We start from the raw sequence: 14,370 nt of genomic DNA, 5'->3' as shown, positions 1-14,370 counted from the left end.
TCCACAGTTTAAGTTTGATGTTAAATAACCTATATAAGAAGAGAAACTAAAACTATGTTCTAATAAAGCTTTACCGCATATATAAATAATGGGCACAATGTTTCCCTTAGGAAGATAAGCTTTCTTCAAAGCAATTCACTGTTTAAGGCTTTAGATTTCGCCAGCACTTGCACAAGGTTGCAACAAACCTTGACTTATTTACAGAGAGATGTTAAGTGGAGATAAAGCCACTTAATAATCCACCAGTTCTTGCTAAATACATTTTCCTTCCATGCCCTTTCTGAAAGTAGGCAGGATAGCACACTATCTTTAAATTACTTGAACTAAAGCTTTTACAGAACAGCTCAATTAATGATGCTTATGGGTTGTCTGAACAAAATAATCCTGAAAGTACTTAAGGTTAAAAACAACCCCCAAAAAAATCTCTTAGGCATTTCCTTGAAAATAATGATACAGTAACAACAGTAAGAGGGAACAACAACAGCATAAACAGACTAAAGATCTGTTTTGCTATGGTTTGGTGCCTCATTCAAGAGAACTCCATTCAGGACCAGGTGCCCTCTGCGACAGAAACTTCTGATTTCTTGAACTTTTGTCAGATTTGCAGCAACAACAGCAAACAACTGCCCCAAATGCCGAGGACAAAATATTCCCATCCACAGAAACATCTGACCTCTGCTCATCTGAGCTCATTCTAGCTTCTCTCTATGTTTGTTCACAAGGACTCTGCTTGAGTGGGTAGTTGCACACAGCAAGGGCTGACTTCCCGAAAGTGATAAGTTGCCATAGGGGTCCTGATATATATATTAGAATTTCCCCTTCCTTAGTGTTTGGTTGCTCCTTGAATGGAATAAGGCTGGGTTTGATGTTTAGGTTTTTTTGCTTGTTTGGGGTCTTTTTTGTAACAAAAAAGTCCACTGTTCATTTCTTACCATTGCATTCAGTGCAGTTCTCAGGCAGCCCTGCAGTATCTCTCTCTGCTCTCTTTAGAAATGCACAACTAAAAGCTGTCTTTTGAATCCCATTGCAGGCCCTTGGAAGTCTAAGGAAAGTCTCTGTGTGCCTCTGCCAAGCTCTTGTTCCATGACACACATCATTGTCTTAGCTATGGTCACATTTATCATGCCACACTTGTGTCATAGATATCTCTGTCACTCTGCACCTGGGTGCTGCTCCTGTTCTGAGGACAATGCTGCTGCCCAGGAAGTAAGAGAGGAGTCTCCCTCCATCCACCTCATTTCTTTGTCTCCTCTCAATGTGGGATTAGTGATGGTAACCCCTTACACAGATACCTCGGAGGTGAAATGGCAAGACTGGCTACGCCAGCTCTATGGAGGAACTTGATGTTAAGAAGCGAGGGAGAGTTTTGGTTTGGCATGATTTCAGGACTCCCAGGTTGAACAAGGTGTGTATTCCCTGTGTGTCGCTGTTGGCAACCACAGCAGGTGAGGCACCGCTCTGAAACCAAAGGATTTTGTACCCTGCAGGAAAGGTGATGAGCACCTGGAGCATTAGTCATCACACATCTTACACTAGATTCCTCTCCCTAGTTATTACCTTGGCCTTTTCCCTGGGGAAAAGCATCTCTCTCCCCACATGAAGCTGACCAGAAGAGCCCTTTTTTCCCCCCTCCAAGCTGCTAGAAGTAAAAGAAAAGCAATCATCAAGGTCTGTTTGCAGACATGGCTTGAGAAAACCCCCCTTCTCCTCCCGCAGGCTCTGCACACACAAGTGCCACATGGGAGACAGCAAACACGTTAGTCATTTCCTCCATGCTGCCAGCTGCTGAGGTTTGCATAAGAAGAACCCTTGGACTTCAGATTATTTCTTAAAACACCTCTTGGCCCAAATCTTTCAACAAACAGACATGGGAGCGGTGCCAGTGAGACCAGTTGAGTGTTGTTTGCTGGTGTGCCCTGCCACCTTTCCCACCATATCAGCCTTGCATCTTCCACCCCACCAGCACCTACCTACCCAGCCAGCACAACACACCTACCATCTGATAATGAAGCCTTCTGCCTATACTGCAGCTGTGCAGGTCTAGGGCAGAAGCTCAGACTTAACCACTTCTTTTGCAATTAATACTTAGGTGATGGTGGCATCTACAAATTTCACTTATAGATCAGGACCCACATGACACTGCAGGGCTAAGTGACAAAGGAGACAGCCTTTGCCCCCAAAAAACAGCCAACATTCAGTCAGGAAATAACTCGTGTGTGAAAAAGGAAAATGGGTGGGATAAGCCAATAACAAAGAAAAACAGATTTAGCAAAAAAGTCAAAGCCTCATCCTTGTAAATAAGACTGTAATTTTTATAGGATCCTTGCTTCCTAATCAGAAGGCGAAAGCACCATGACCATCACACTTTTGCTGCTCTCAAGCACTTTGACTTATCTCTCATTTGCTCTGGCCTGAACCTGTTTCCTCAAACCTTCCTTTGCCCTCCTCAGAGAACCTTATGCCTGGGGAGACCTGGCACTGTCTTTTCCTGATCTGAGGAATTCCTATACTTTAGTATATAGCTTTCCACTTTGCTCTGTTGGTCCACAGTTCTTTCTTCTTTTATCTTTTTATTTTGTATTCACCTCCTGGCAGGTTTATTACTGGGGTGGTATACGACACTTTGGCATCGTGCTCATCTAGTTTAGCTTAAAAACATGCATTTCCTCCCGGTCACCACTTTTATCGCTTTATTTGACCACCTTTTCCATTTCTTACTTGCACCAAACCACTTTGTGTAATAAATTGCCAAATCTGCATTACCTACTTTCACAGGGAAGGCACGTCGTTCTTCAGCCCTCGTTATAAATCATACTTTTTGGGAAATGTGTTCTGATGTGGAGCAAGCTGGTGGAAGCTTTCTCATTTTCTTCATTATTTCTTTTTCTTACTCCTCCCCCTCCAGCATCACAGGCCCAGGAAATTATTTTCTGCCTCTGTACTGGTTCCTCACCCTCTTATGCAAGCACACTGAGGCAGTGAATCCATTAAGGTTTCTGGCTATGTCTAGCTATGCTGTCAATAAATCATGTTCACCACATCTCCTTCACTGACCCCCTGTTCCTCACATACTTGAATATTTTCTTATTATTTATGTTAACCTCCTCTGCAATCTTACTGCATTTTTTACCTGCTCTTGCCTTGTCATTGTTTTGCTGTCTCATTTTTGCAGTCATGCTCAGAACTTCTTTTTAATATTGCAGCACTTCTCACCTATTTATTCAGTATTTGTGCACTAATCATTGGTCTTGGAGGAAAAGTGATCTTCACTTACTTTCCTTTTGAGCTAGATAACAGATCTCTCAAACTTTGCTTCCTTCTAAAATACTCTATCAGTGTTAATACTGAAATATCATTTTCATCTGAACTCAAGCTGGCCATGGTCTCAAGCTGACCCACAGAAAATTAGCTTGCCAGGGACAAAAGAAATTTAAATAAAGAATGAAAATACATGAATATGGGCTTCCTTGCTGAAAACTGTCTGCCAGGCTCCTGTAGTCATATTGCCTCAGGATAATTTTCTAGGTCTGATACAATGAACTCTATTTTTAGGCTCTAAAGCCTAACTTTTGTTTTTCTTCTTACTTTAGGGTATGTCTCTGCCATGTATCTCCTCATTGCTGTTCCTTCCCTACCTCTCCATCTCCTCATGTAAATGAAAAGAGTAGGTAGAATTTGGCACACAAGTAGAGACACATGGAAATACACGGGTTGAGCTACCCCCTGATATTCAGACGTGGGATTCTGTTAGTGTACTAGAACTAGAATGCCTAATACATCAGAAGAAAGGCTATTTTCACAGTATTCACGCCAAATTTGCAGATGCTAATCTTTGTAACCACCCATGCTGCTGAAGGCTAATGAGAACTAAACGTGTATTCCAAAGCGTGAGGGAGTATCCTAAATATAACTCCTCTGACAACATTATACACTGATGTGTCTTTCAATACCCACAGAAAAGGGCAGCTGCTCAAGCTAATACTGCTTGTTGTGTGAACAAACTTTCCATTCTGTATTTGTTTTAATCCTCTTATTCTGATATTTCTTGTGAATTTGGGAAATAGTCTTTGCCTTGATTGCAAGTACAGACGCATTTGGAACCACTAACGTAAGAGGGGATTTCTCTGTGCAGACCAAGATACACCATCAGCAAGTGATACATTTTCAGGAACTATTGCACGCTCTTGGTAATCCTATTAAAAATTGTTAGAAATACTAATTCCATTAATAAATATTTATTATTTGTAAATAATAATTTTATCAATAAATATGAATTTGCATTAACAAATGTTAATTTGTATTAATAAATATTAATACAAAAATATTATTAGAAAGCAATGGATAATTTTATATTGCATGTTCATATGTGTATATGTCTTAAGATACTCTTTTGCTGGATCTTCCTTCACATTGATCAATGAGCAACAAAAAGGGACAAATCTGCAAGCAAATGGTTTCTTACTAGAATTCACTGGAAACCATTCAATTGAATGATCTGGTCATAGCAATGTCTTTCATCAAAACTGGCACTTTTTATTGACAGGTATTGAAACAGAATGCAACCGAACAGCCCAGACAGCCAGAAGCCCAGTGGATATGGCAGTAATGAAGGAGGTAGGAGACATGAGTCTGAGTTCCTGCTTTGCCTAATATAATCAGCAGCTTGGCATCCTACAACCTAAGCAGTTGCCCTGATATTGCAGGCTGAGTGTAAGCTTCCTCTGGCCCCTTATAGATGCCTTCAATACAGGCTTCTACATCTGAGCTTATCATCCATACTGCTTTATGGCTGCTGGAAAGAAGCAGGAATCTTCAGCACACGTTATTTAAGCCCCAAGTACGATTGCTGCTCTCCATCAGCTGTAAGTGGAGCCAGAGGACACGAGTCAGAAGGAGAGGTCTATCCTGCAACTGAGGAAGAGCCCCACTGGCCACTCAGGTCTACAAAATGTACCAGTTTGAGAAGGAAAGGTAGATAAGCTCATTCCACCACCTATAGGTATGGTTACCTGCCTGGACCAGTGACTGCCTTTTCCAGATGCTAGCTGCTGCAGTATTCCAGCACCACCTCCCCTTCTGTGTTGTATGCAGTTGTGAATTTTCTGGGCAATGCCATGTCCTGGTCTGTTCTCCTGCTCACTTTTCTTGCTCTAATCTAAGATCAGTGATGTACTTCATACCTGTCAGCTCATCCTCTAGAAAGTCCACACCAGGTCATATGCTCAGACTGTGGTTACAACTGAGTTTTTCATGTTGTGGTAATGCATAGCAATTTCTACACTTCCCAAAGGCTAGTCTGTGTTGGGAACAATCAGATGCGGCCGAATAATTTCCTTTAACTGACAAAAATGTTAATATTTTCCATGCTACGGATTTGTCATATCACCTGTGATATTTAGTGGGTTTTATCATCATCAAGTAAGGTAATTTTTCCCCATCTACTACTACTAAGAGAAGGAACAGCTCACCTCTTTCTTAACGTTGTCATTTGCTAAACCAATTAAATCCTCTTTTAGTACAAAAATTAGCTTTCTTTTGTGTTTCTTCTTTTGCCAAAGAGACACTTATTTCTTCAAGCTACTCATGCCATAAGAACTATAAGGCTATGTTGTAGAAGCTCTGGAACATCAATTGATGTACCTGAGAGGGACAAGGTGTAAAGGTATTATAGTTGCCAGGGACAGCCAGAGACAGCCCCATAATTGAGAGCAGTGTCTGGGCTGCTCTAAAATATGCAGGTGTTCATGACCCCCAATGAACTCTCCATTAGCCAAGGATCATTGAAGCTATTAGCCTCTGCTGCTGAATTCCCTCTCTAGGCTGAACTAGGATGAATTTCAATTACTGCTCCATTCCCTTCCCTCTTTATGGCCTCTTTCAAGAAACATCCCCTATCACACTTCCAACACATTACAATATTCCAGTCAAATTTCATTAGGACAAGTTTCATTTGCTTCATCTTGTGTCTAAAGTGTTTGCGTTGCCTCCTCTTGAGCATTTTCTTTCTGACAATAGATGGTGTCACTGGATCCTAACTACTCCCCAACTTCAACTTAATTGATCAGACTTGGCATGCTTCCTAGAATTAGGACCTGAGTAGCCTCAGACTTGCAAGTTTGGCTGTGAGATGGCAATCTTGCATTACTCTGGAAACCCATTCCTCTGCTTCCCTTCTGCATTGTGGTTGTCCCAATCAATAGCCGAGTAATTCAAATCCCTTGTAATCAATGTTCTAGCTGTTTTACAGACTTCTCTTATCTGTCAAAACATTTCCCAACCTACTTTCTTTTCCTGCCCTGGGGGCCTGTGGCAACATCCAGGAATAACACAACTGCATTCATTGTCCTTCCCCAGCTTCTGCCCAAACAGCCTCTGCTCCAACAGGCAAAGCATTTGTGGTGTTTCCTGCTCTGGACATGGAATATACACTGCTGTCTCTGCTGACTGAAGAACACAGCCTGTTCCCTTTCATAAACTTTGCTTCCCCCTACTCTGTTTTAACTCCCTTCTAGCTCACATATTCCAGGAATATCACACTTAGCCTTGGAGATGCCTGTTTTCTATTGGTGACCTTATTAATATGCTCACTGCATTTGTATAGAAGATATTTTCTCCTCCCACCTTTGCTTTACATTCTCATTATCTCCTAGAACGACAACCAGCGGATACATTACTGAGAGATCCATGCATTCCCTCCTTTAAATTCCTCTCCTCCCACATCACTAATCTAAAAGAATGGCTAGATCATTTCCTTATTAGTGGACAATCTGTTTGTTCCCATAGGGTTGGGGATAACACAGGCTATGCCTCCTTTGCCATTTTGCTTTCTCTGTTTTGTTGTTTATAATTCTCCACACCTCTCACTTCAACACCAACACCCCCCAGTCCATTCATTTATCTGTGGTATAATGAACCACTTACATACTGGAAAAAGCCATTATGCTGCTTTCTTCTTCCACTGGCTAGCTAAGCAGTGTGAAGCTTTCTTTTTACAATACATGCATGCCTTCCCCTACATCGTTTATAAAGATCACCACCATTATGCTAGACTCTTTCTAAAGCTATTTCATCTGCCATTGCCCACTGACTAAAAATTCCCTGCCCCTTCTCCTGGAAGCATTTGACTCGTGTGTTTGTGCGAGGACTTGGCGTTTTAAACAGCAGTGACTGTCTGCAACATCAACTCTGCCATCAACACTTCTCTGATGTAATTTTGCTGCAGATTTCCCCATGCTCATTTCATCATTTTGTGAGATTCTATTTTCTGAATTGTTAAAACCCTGAGAAATGCACTGGATGCTGGCACAAGCCCTTCTCTCTTTATTATATCTTCCCTCCATTACTACCTCTTCTCAGTTACCCAAACACTGCCCTTTATATGCTTCTGCTGGAACAGGGCTACTTCTTCTGCACAAGGCTGTGCTTCCAATGCACTCATCCTGCAACTCGATCACAGCTGGTTCTCCTCCTCCTCTGTCACTCCTTCGGAGTATGAAACCAGCCATCTGTCATCAGTGAACCTCTCATATTCATTGATCTTCCCCAGCACATCAACCTGTCTTTGTAATTCCACTCTCCAGTTTCTTAGTGCCACAGATAACTGGCAGTGCACATGCATACATGCGTGCATGCACACACACACTCACATACAGAGTATCATTCTGTCTTTTCCAGTCCCCACATGCAAAGCGGACATCAGCTGGAAAAAGATCTTTTTAGCTTTTGGTTTCTGAAGCTGGGACAGTACAGGATAACTGCGATCCAGTTACAAGCAAATTGCACATTATTTCATGAAAAACAATAAATAATGAAGAAACAAGAACTCCAAAATACCATGAAACATCACTGGTTATTGAGGAGTTGCATTTATGAGCAGTGAGGCATTTATGAGCAGTGAGGCAGAACTATACAGCGCAGGTCCTAGAGAAGGTGCTGCAATGAAATACAGAGTCCCTTTCCGCTTCTAGCATGCAGTACAGGGTTGGCTGCAGAAACAGAGCTGTGCTGTCTCCTTGCCCACTCTGACCCATTGGGATCTGTTCCCTTTTGAAACCTTCCCAACTCTCTTTCTAGCTTCTCTTGTGGTCCATTTTCTCACCCTTTGACTGTAAGCTCTTGCCCTGTATTTGTATGGAGCAGATAGGACCTGCACCATGGCTAGTGCCAGCAGCCACAATGGTGCGAGAAACAACAACAACAATACTACTACTAATATCACTGTGAGGTCAATCCTCCCACAACAGAATTAAAACCAGGAAGAACTGCTACTGTTTTCTGTTTTCAGGTTTTTTTGTTTAGGAGCACTCCTGATTAATTAATATAAAGGATGGACTTGATGATCGTAAAGGTCTTTTCCAGCCTAGCTGATTCTATGATTCTAATGCCTAATGCTTAGATTCAAACTGTCCTTGTTCCACTAACTCATCCCTAGGCTGCTCAACAGGGAAATCAGGCTGGCCGAAAGTTGTGTACAGGCATTCTGGTTTCTTGGATCTATTTCTCTTAAAGGGTGTGATAAACTCCTCTGCTTTATGTGTACACCTCTGCTGAAATCACTCAGACACTAGGAAAAGAGTGACTTCTGTTCCTGGACAGCATGAAGGCACTTGTGGTTTTAAAACAAAAGTCTATGAAAATATGATCCATCTCCTTTCACCTGCCACTAAATCACACTGCAAAGTCTAGTGTTTTCCCTACAACAACTGATGACATCAGATTAATAAAACCTACAGACACAATACAGCTCACGTTAAACCTCATGGGCCTGTTTATAATCACTGCAAAGTTCTTCTGTGTCAGCTGCCTGCTGCATATGAGCATTCTATCCCTCTGTGAAAAATCCCTGTGACATTTTAGTAGAAGACATTTACTGTACATGAGCAGTGGCTGATTGTTTTTAAAACCTTGGGTATCTTGTCTGACTTTTTTTTCCTCAAAATGCCAAAACTGATTAAAACATATGATCAGTTAATCTTCGTCACATTCCATCATTATGGTAAGGGGCCTTTGCAGTTGCGTAACAGAAAAAAAGGAGCATATTGTAATACCCAAAGCCCTTGTTCTGCACATCTATGCCTTGTCTTACTTTCTTTTGAACCTTGGCCTTAACCAGTAACCATGACCTTGCTAATTCACTTAAAGACAAAAAAAGATGAGTTTTCTTTGACACAATCCATCTTCTTTACAAAGTATACACAGAAACTCCTCTTTCTCTGGAAGAGAAAAAGCAACTTCCCAACTCCAGAAATCAAGCCTACCTCTCGACAAGGGCTTTGGCCAAAGGTCCTTCTGTTTCCCGACTTGCTTCCAGGGCTGTCTCACACTACTTCTACCTCCTGCTGCACTCCCACCATCTGCTCAGCACCCAGGTCCGTACACTGGCAATGAGAAAAGCTTGGACCTGCATGGATTCAAGGTGATTGGCTTCCCCTGAAGCCTAATTCCTTAGGTGAAGTCTTTCATTGTCTTAATCTGTCTTTCTTCATAAAGAAACCTTTTCTTCTATGTAACACCAGTGATATGTGACTTGGAAGCCCATTTGCTTTAATGAGGTCAGCCACTGCCTGCAGATGAAAGACAACTTGATTGCAGCCATTAGCACATTCCAGCATGACAAACACATATTTTAAGGGAATGCTTCAGTAAAAGGTGCTGGATTAACATTTCTGTAAAGTGAGGTTCTCTCTTGACCTACAAAGTTGCTCCTACACATGCATTTTGTGCATTTCAATCTTGCCACCTACGCATGCATTTGGCAGCCCCCATGGCCTGACTTGGGCTGTCTGTCTTTGCATCTATACAACTTCCTCTGCTGGAGGATGCACAATTGCATCTTGAGCTGGGTCAGGGAATTGATCTGACTGAAAAGTAATAGGAAAAAAAGATCATTTTCAAGAATATAATTTTTTCTGAGCTGGTCCACCAAACCCTATAAGATCTTGGGCTGTGGCTGGGGACTTCATGCTGCCATAAGACTGCACTTTTGAATGAGATCCTATGAAAGTTTTAACTAGTCAAAGCCAAATCCTGCCTCATCCCACTCCAGCTGCTCCTTCTCCCCATGTGGGCCAGCAGGTGGTGGATGCCACTAAAGACATTGACACATGTCCAATAGAACCTAACTGAGATTTTTCCACCTATTTCTTAGAGCAGTCTGATAGCTGGCTTTGGTTTAGACACAAGTCAAACAGTTGACTATTTCTCCTCCACATTTGATTTCGTATGATAAAAACTTGCTTGTTGTCTAATTTCTGTTCACACATTGAAGACCAACAGCTTCTGACTTTTTCTACAGAATTTCTACTTAAGAAAAGTCTGATGTAATTTCATCTCCTTCAATAAGTCTAAAGAATCAGTTACTGAGCAGTTGTACAATTTAACTGACAAAGATTTTTCCATGTCCGCAGGTGGTGATATTCAGGCAGTAAGAGAACTCTTGCAACAAAATACAAACAGAACAACCAAAAAAAAAAGAGAAGAACAAAAACACAGTCACAACCAAGATTATTAGAGATATTTTAAGCAAGGATAACACAGTCAGTATGTATGTCACTCACAGAAACATCACTCATGTCCATACCTAATCTTTCCAGCTTAGATGTGTAGAACTGTTTCAGTTAAAATAAACATGAGTCCCAGAACAGTTATAACCAGTTAGAGGAAACTTTCCTCATCTCTTCTTAAGCCTATATTGGATTTTCTGATGGGATGACCAGCAGGTGCTCAATTAATTAGCCTAATGTAGGCAGCTCATGCCAAGAGAGATGCTGTAAGGTATTCCACCTGGTGGCCACTGCTGCTCCAGAAGGGTGTGGGTCCCTGATAGGTCCATTACCATACCAGCTGACCCCAAGGAAATAGATCAATATGATTGTCTCAAATGACAGAATAATACTGGGTTTAAGCAACTGATTTTTTCCTCTGTGTGTATGCCTACATTGAAGCACAATGTAGTTGTGGGGGAGGGAACACTTTCACCTTTGTCTTCAGGCTGGAATATATACTGTGGCAATGGGCACAAAAGGAAAACCATAGAGAGATGTGCTGTAACAAGTTGTGCCAAGGGCTCTCTCACAACTCACCAGCCAAGCAAAAATGAACAACAAGAGATTTGGGAACTGATTCTTTTCTATAGCTGCGATTCACTCACTCCCTCAAAGGCTGAACATGCCAGAAATTGAGCCAGCTCTAGTACCCTGAATACTTGTTTGGCTCAGGCCCAGCCACCACAGAGTGAAGTAGGGCTTTCTGCTAACTGGGGACAAACCTATCTCTGTACAGCCCTCACTTTAGCAGAGAACAGCCTCACTTCTTAGTGTGTCTCTCCTGGGATTGTCTTCATTTCCTTTGCAATAAAGCAAGGATCTCAATGTCTTCGTGCATGGCACTGATGTCTTAAGGACACTGCAAGATGCAGTGGTATCCCAGACTAGTGCTTCCACCATTAAGAATCAAGTTTCCTTCTAGTCTTAACCTTGATAAGCTCCTGGGAATCTGGTTCACCCACTTACACATGTATGCAGACTTAAGTGGCATGCTCTCTTCTAAGAATTAATTGCAGCATTACACTTCCTCACTTCTTCCTCTATCTTCCAATACACTTTTTCTTCCCTACATGTTAAGGAAAGCTTATCTTTCACCACTTGAGTTGTTGCTCTTTCCTTCCAAAGTTGTAGACACAACTGAGCTTCTTGTAGTTCAAGGAAATAACCTCACTGCAGAGACATTCACCTGATAGTACACCTATAACTGATGAACACTGCTAGTGCTGCTCAGGGAAAAGACACAAATATGTGGGCTGTGGGTGGTGAAGGGAGGTAGCTAAAGCTGGAAAGAGATGATGGGTGGAATGGGCTGCAGAACAATTTAATTGCTTTTTCTGTTTTGCTGTGGTGGAATATGCAGTGTAGCAACCTTATCTCAGCTGCCCACTTTCTGTGCAATGACATATATAATTAAACATAGGTAGTTGCACACTTAGTTCTGCACTATTTAAATACTCCGTGGTATAATATTGTGTCATACTTCATTTCCATGCACAAGGAATAAACCACAGAACTCGTGTGGGTGCCAGAGATCTCAACCAACCAGTCTCTGTAAACCCTAGAGGGAATGCTAAATTGAGCTGAAAACTTCCATTCCAGCACTGTTCATCCGCTTTCCCTGTTAACCTCTTTTTTCCCTCAATCAAGGTTTTTTTGGGTTTGCTCCATGCAATACCTTCTCAGGAAGGAGAAAGCCTGTGATGAAATCCCTGTCTTGACTTTAAAAGCTATTCAGAAAGAGTGTGTGGGAAGTCACAGACTGGATAACAATGAACTAAAAACAAAGTAGAGGAAAAAAACAGCTCAATACTGAAGACTGCAGTGGCTCAAGAATTTGTTCCACTCCAATCTAGAGTCATGAGGGGAGGTGAACCCCTAAGCAGCGGGGGCAGTTTGGTGTACGAAAGATAGGACTTCATATCCTCCACCTGCTTGCAGTGATTTGAAACTATTTATTCTGGTTTCCAGAAATCTGTACTAACCACTGGTCCATAAAGCAGGCTAGGACACTGGCAATACTCTGCTAAAGCTGCTTCACAACATGTGGAAGACTTTGGTATTCAATTGGTTAGAGGACAAAGGAGCATGACTCAGAAACTCCCTGATCACATCAGACTGCTAGCCAGCATATTGATGTAGATAAAGCAGAGATGGGGCTTAGAGAATTTCTTCTCGTATTTATATTCAACACAGTACATGTGGATAGGAGCTGAGGTGCTCACTTAGAATTGTATGACTAATCATGTAAAGCAAATGAAGTCAGTAACTCATCCCTCACTCTTATAGCCCAATATGAAAGACTTCTGAGAACTTGAGGTATTCAAACATGACTTCTAAAAGCAGCAGTCTGGATGAAGAAAATTCCTTGAAACTTCAGCCATTGGCCATCTGCTTCTTGAGACAGCCAGCATCTGAAGCACCATGTTACTCCAAGGAATGATACATGGCAGCAATACAAGTTCAAGCAATAGGGCAGAAAAAACCTGTCAGATGAGGAAATGTTTGCAAGAATTGGGCATTGGGTAAACAGTTCATTAAATCTTTCGTAGTCCTATCATTGTTTTTCATTTCTTGTCTCGGTCCTGTCTCAACCAAGAACAAGTGGCTGCAAAGCAATTTCCCAGCACCAAGAATGCCAAGTTAGTTCTACTAGTTCATTTCTATTTTACTTTGGATTAGATCGGAAGTGGTTGCTTTTATGGGAATGAAAGAATGTGAATTGAGGATGAAATGAAAGTGTGGTAGAAGTAACCTTAGACTCTGGGGGAAACAATGCAGTAGGAACAGAAATATAGTCATAACAGAAAGTGTGAGAAAACAGCCAAAAAGTCTCCAGTGTTGGTTTGGATGACAGAGATTGCATAGAGCTCTTCCCACAGAAAACTCTATGTGCCAATCTCTTTAGCACTCCCGACATAGAGCTAACGTGGGTCATCAGCAGACAATTCATTTTTGGACAAATCAAGATAGATTTCCAAAGCGATGTGTAGGAGGAACAGGACTGAGCAAGGCTTGTGCGTTAATCATCATTCTGACAAAAGGCATCTATTTGATTTTTAATTCTTGGTCACAGGCACCATGTGATGTGGTGGACGTTACAGAGAGATGACGAGTGTGAATCCTTTTTCATTATCAATGTGCTCATGTGTATGGAAAGACAGTTCATACAGCCATCTGCTCTCGCTGTGTATTCATGCAACAGTTTTTCAGATCTTTGTCTTCTGATTGGCCTTCTTGTGCTCTAATTTTCTGTCTTGTTTGAACTAAGAAGGACAAATGGCTAGAAAGCAATGCTTGCTTTTGTCTGGCAGCTCACGGTATCACAGAAGTGTATTTACAGCAGTAGTGGCTATAGATAACTTGTAAATATGAGATGGGACAGAATAGCCTTAGAGCATTCCCAAAAGGGCTGAAGACATTTATTGTTTCTTTTCCTCCCTTTTCACTTGTTCTCTATCTTGGCATACATGCTTAAAGAAGAATCAAAAATAAAACCGGGGTGTATACAAGCTCTTCAAAGCTGCAAAGTGATATAAAGCCATCTATATTTTGACTCTATTAATCCTGTCCGTCTTCCACCTTGTAACGACAAGTAGGTAACGTGTCTTATCATACCTCTTGCCTTTGTTTTGCAGCTGAAACCCACTCTGGTCCTGAGTTTATGCATACAAAGGAGCTGGTACAAATAGTAGGCCTGATCCTGCGCACATATGATGAACACTCATATGCTTGAGGTCATTTTAATTTGTGCTTTCACAGCTTTTGGGTTATTTTTTAACCCCAAACCCCCTGCACTTTTTCTATTAAAGTCAGTTAAAACAAAGCA

Source organism: Psittacula echo (genome assembly GCF_963264785.1).
Source record: "Psittacula echo genome assembly, chromosome: 4".
NCBI classification, from domain to species: Eukaryota; Metazoa; Chordata; class Aves; order Psittaciformes; family Psittacidae; genus Psittacula; species Psittacula echo.
The sequence above is the reverse complement of the archived record's forward strand: the minus strand, read 5'-3'. Positions refer to the sequence as shown.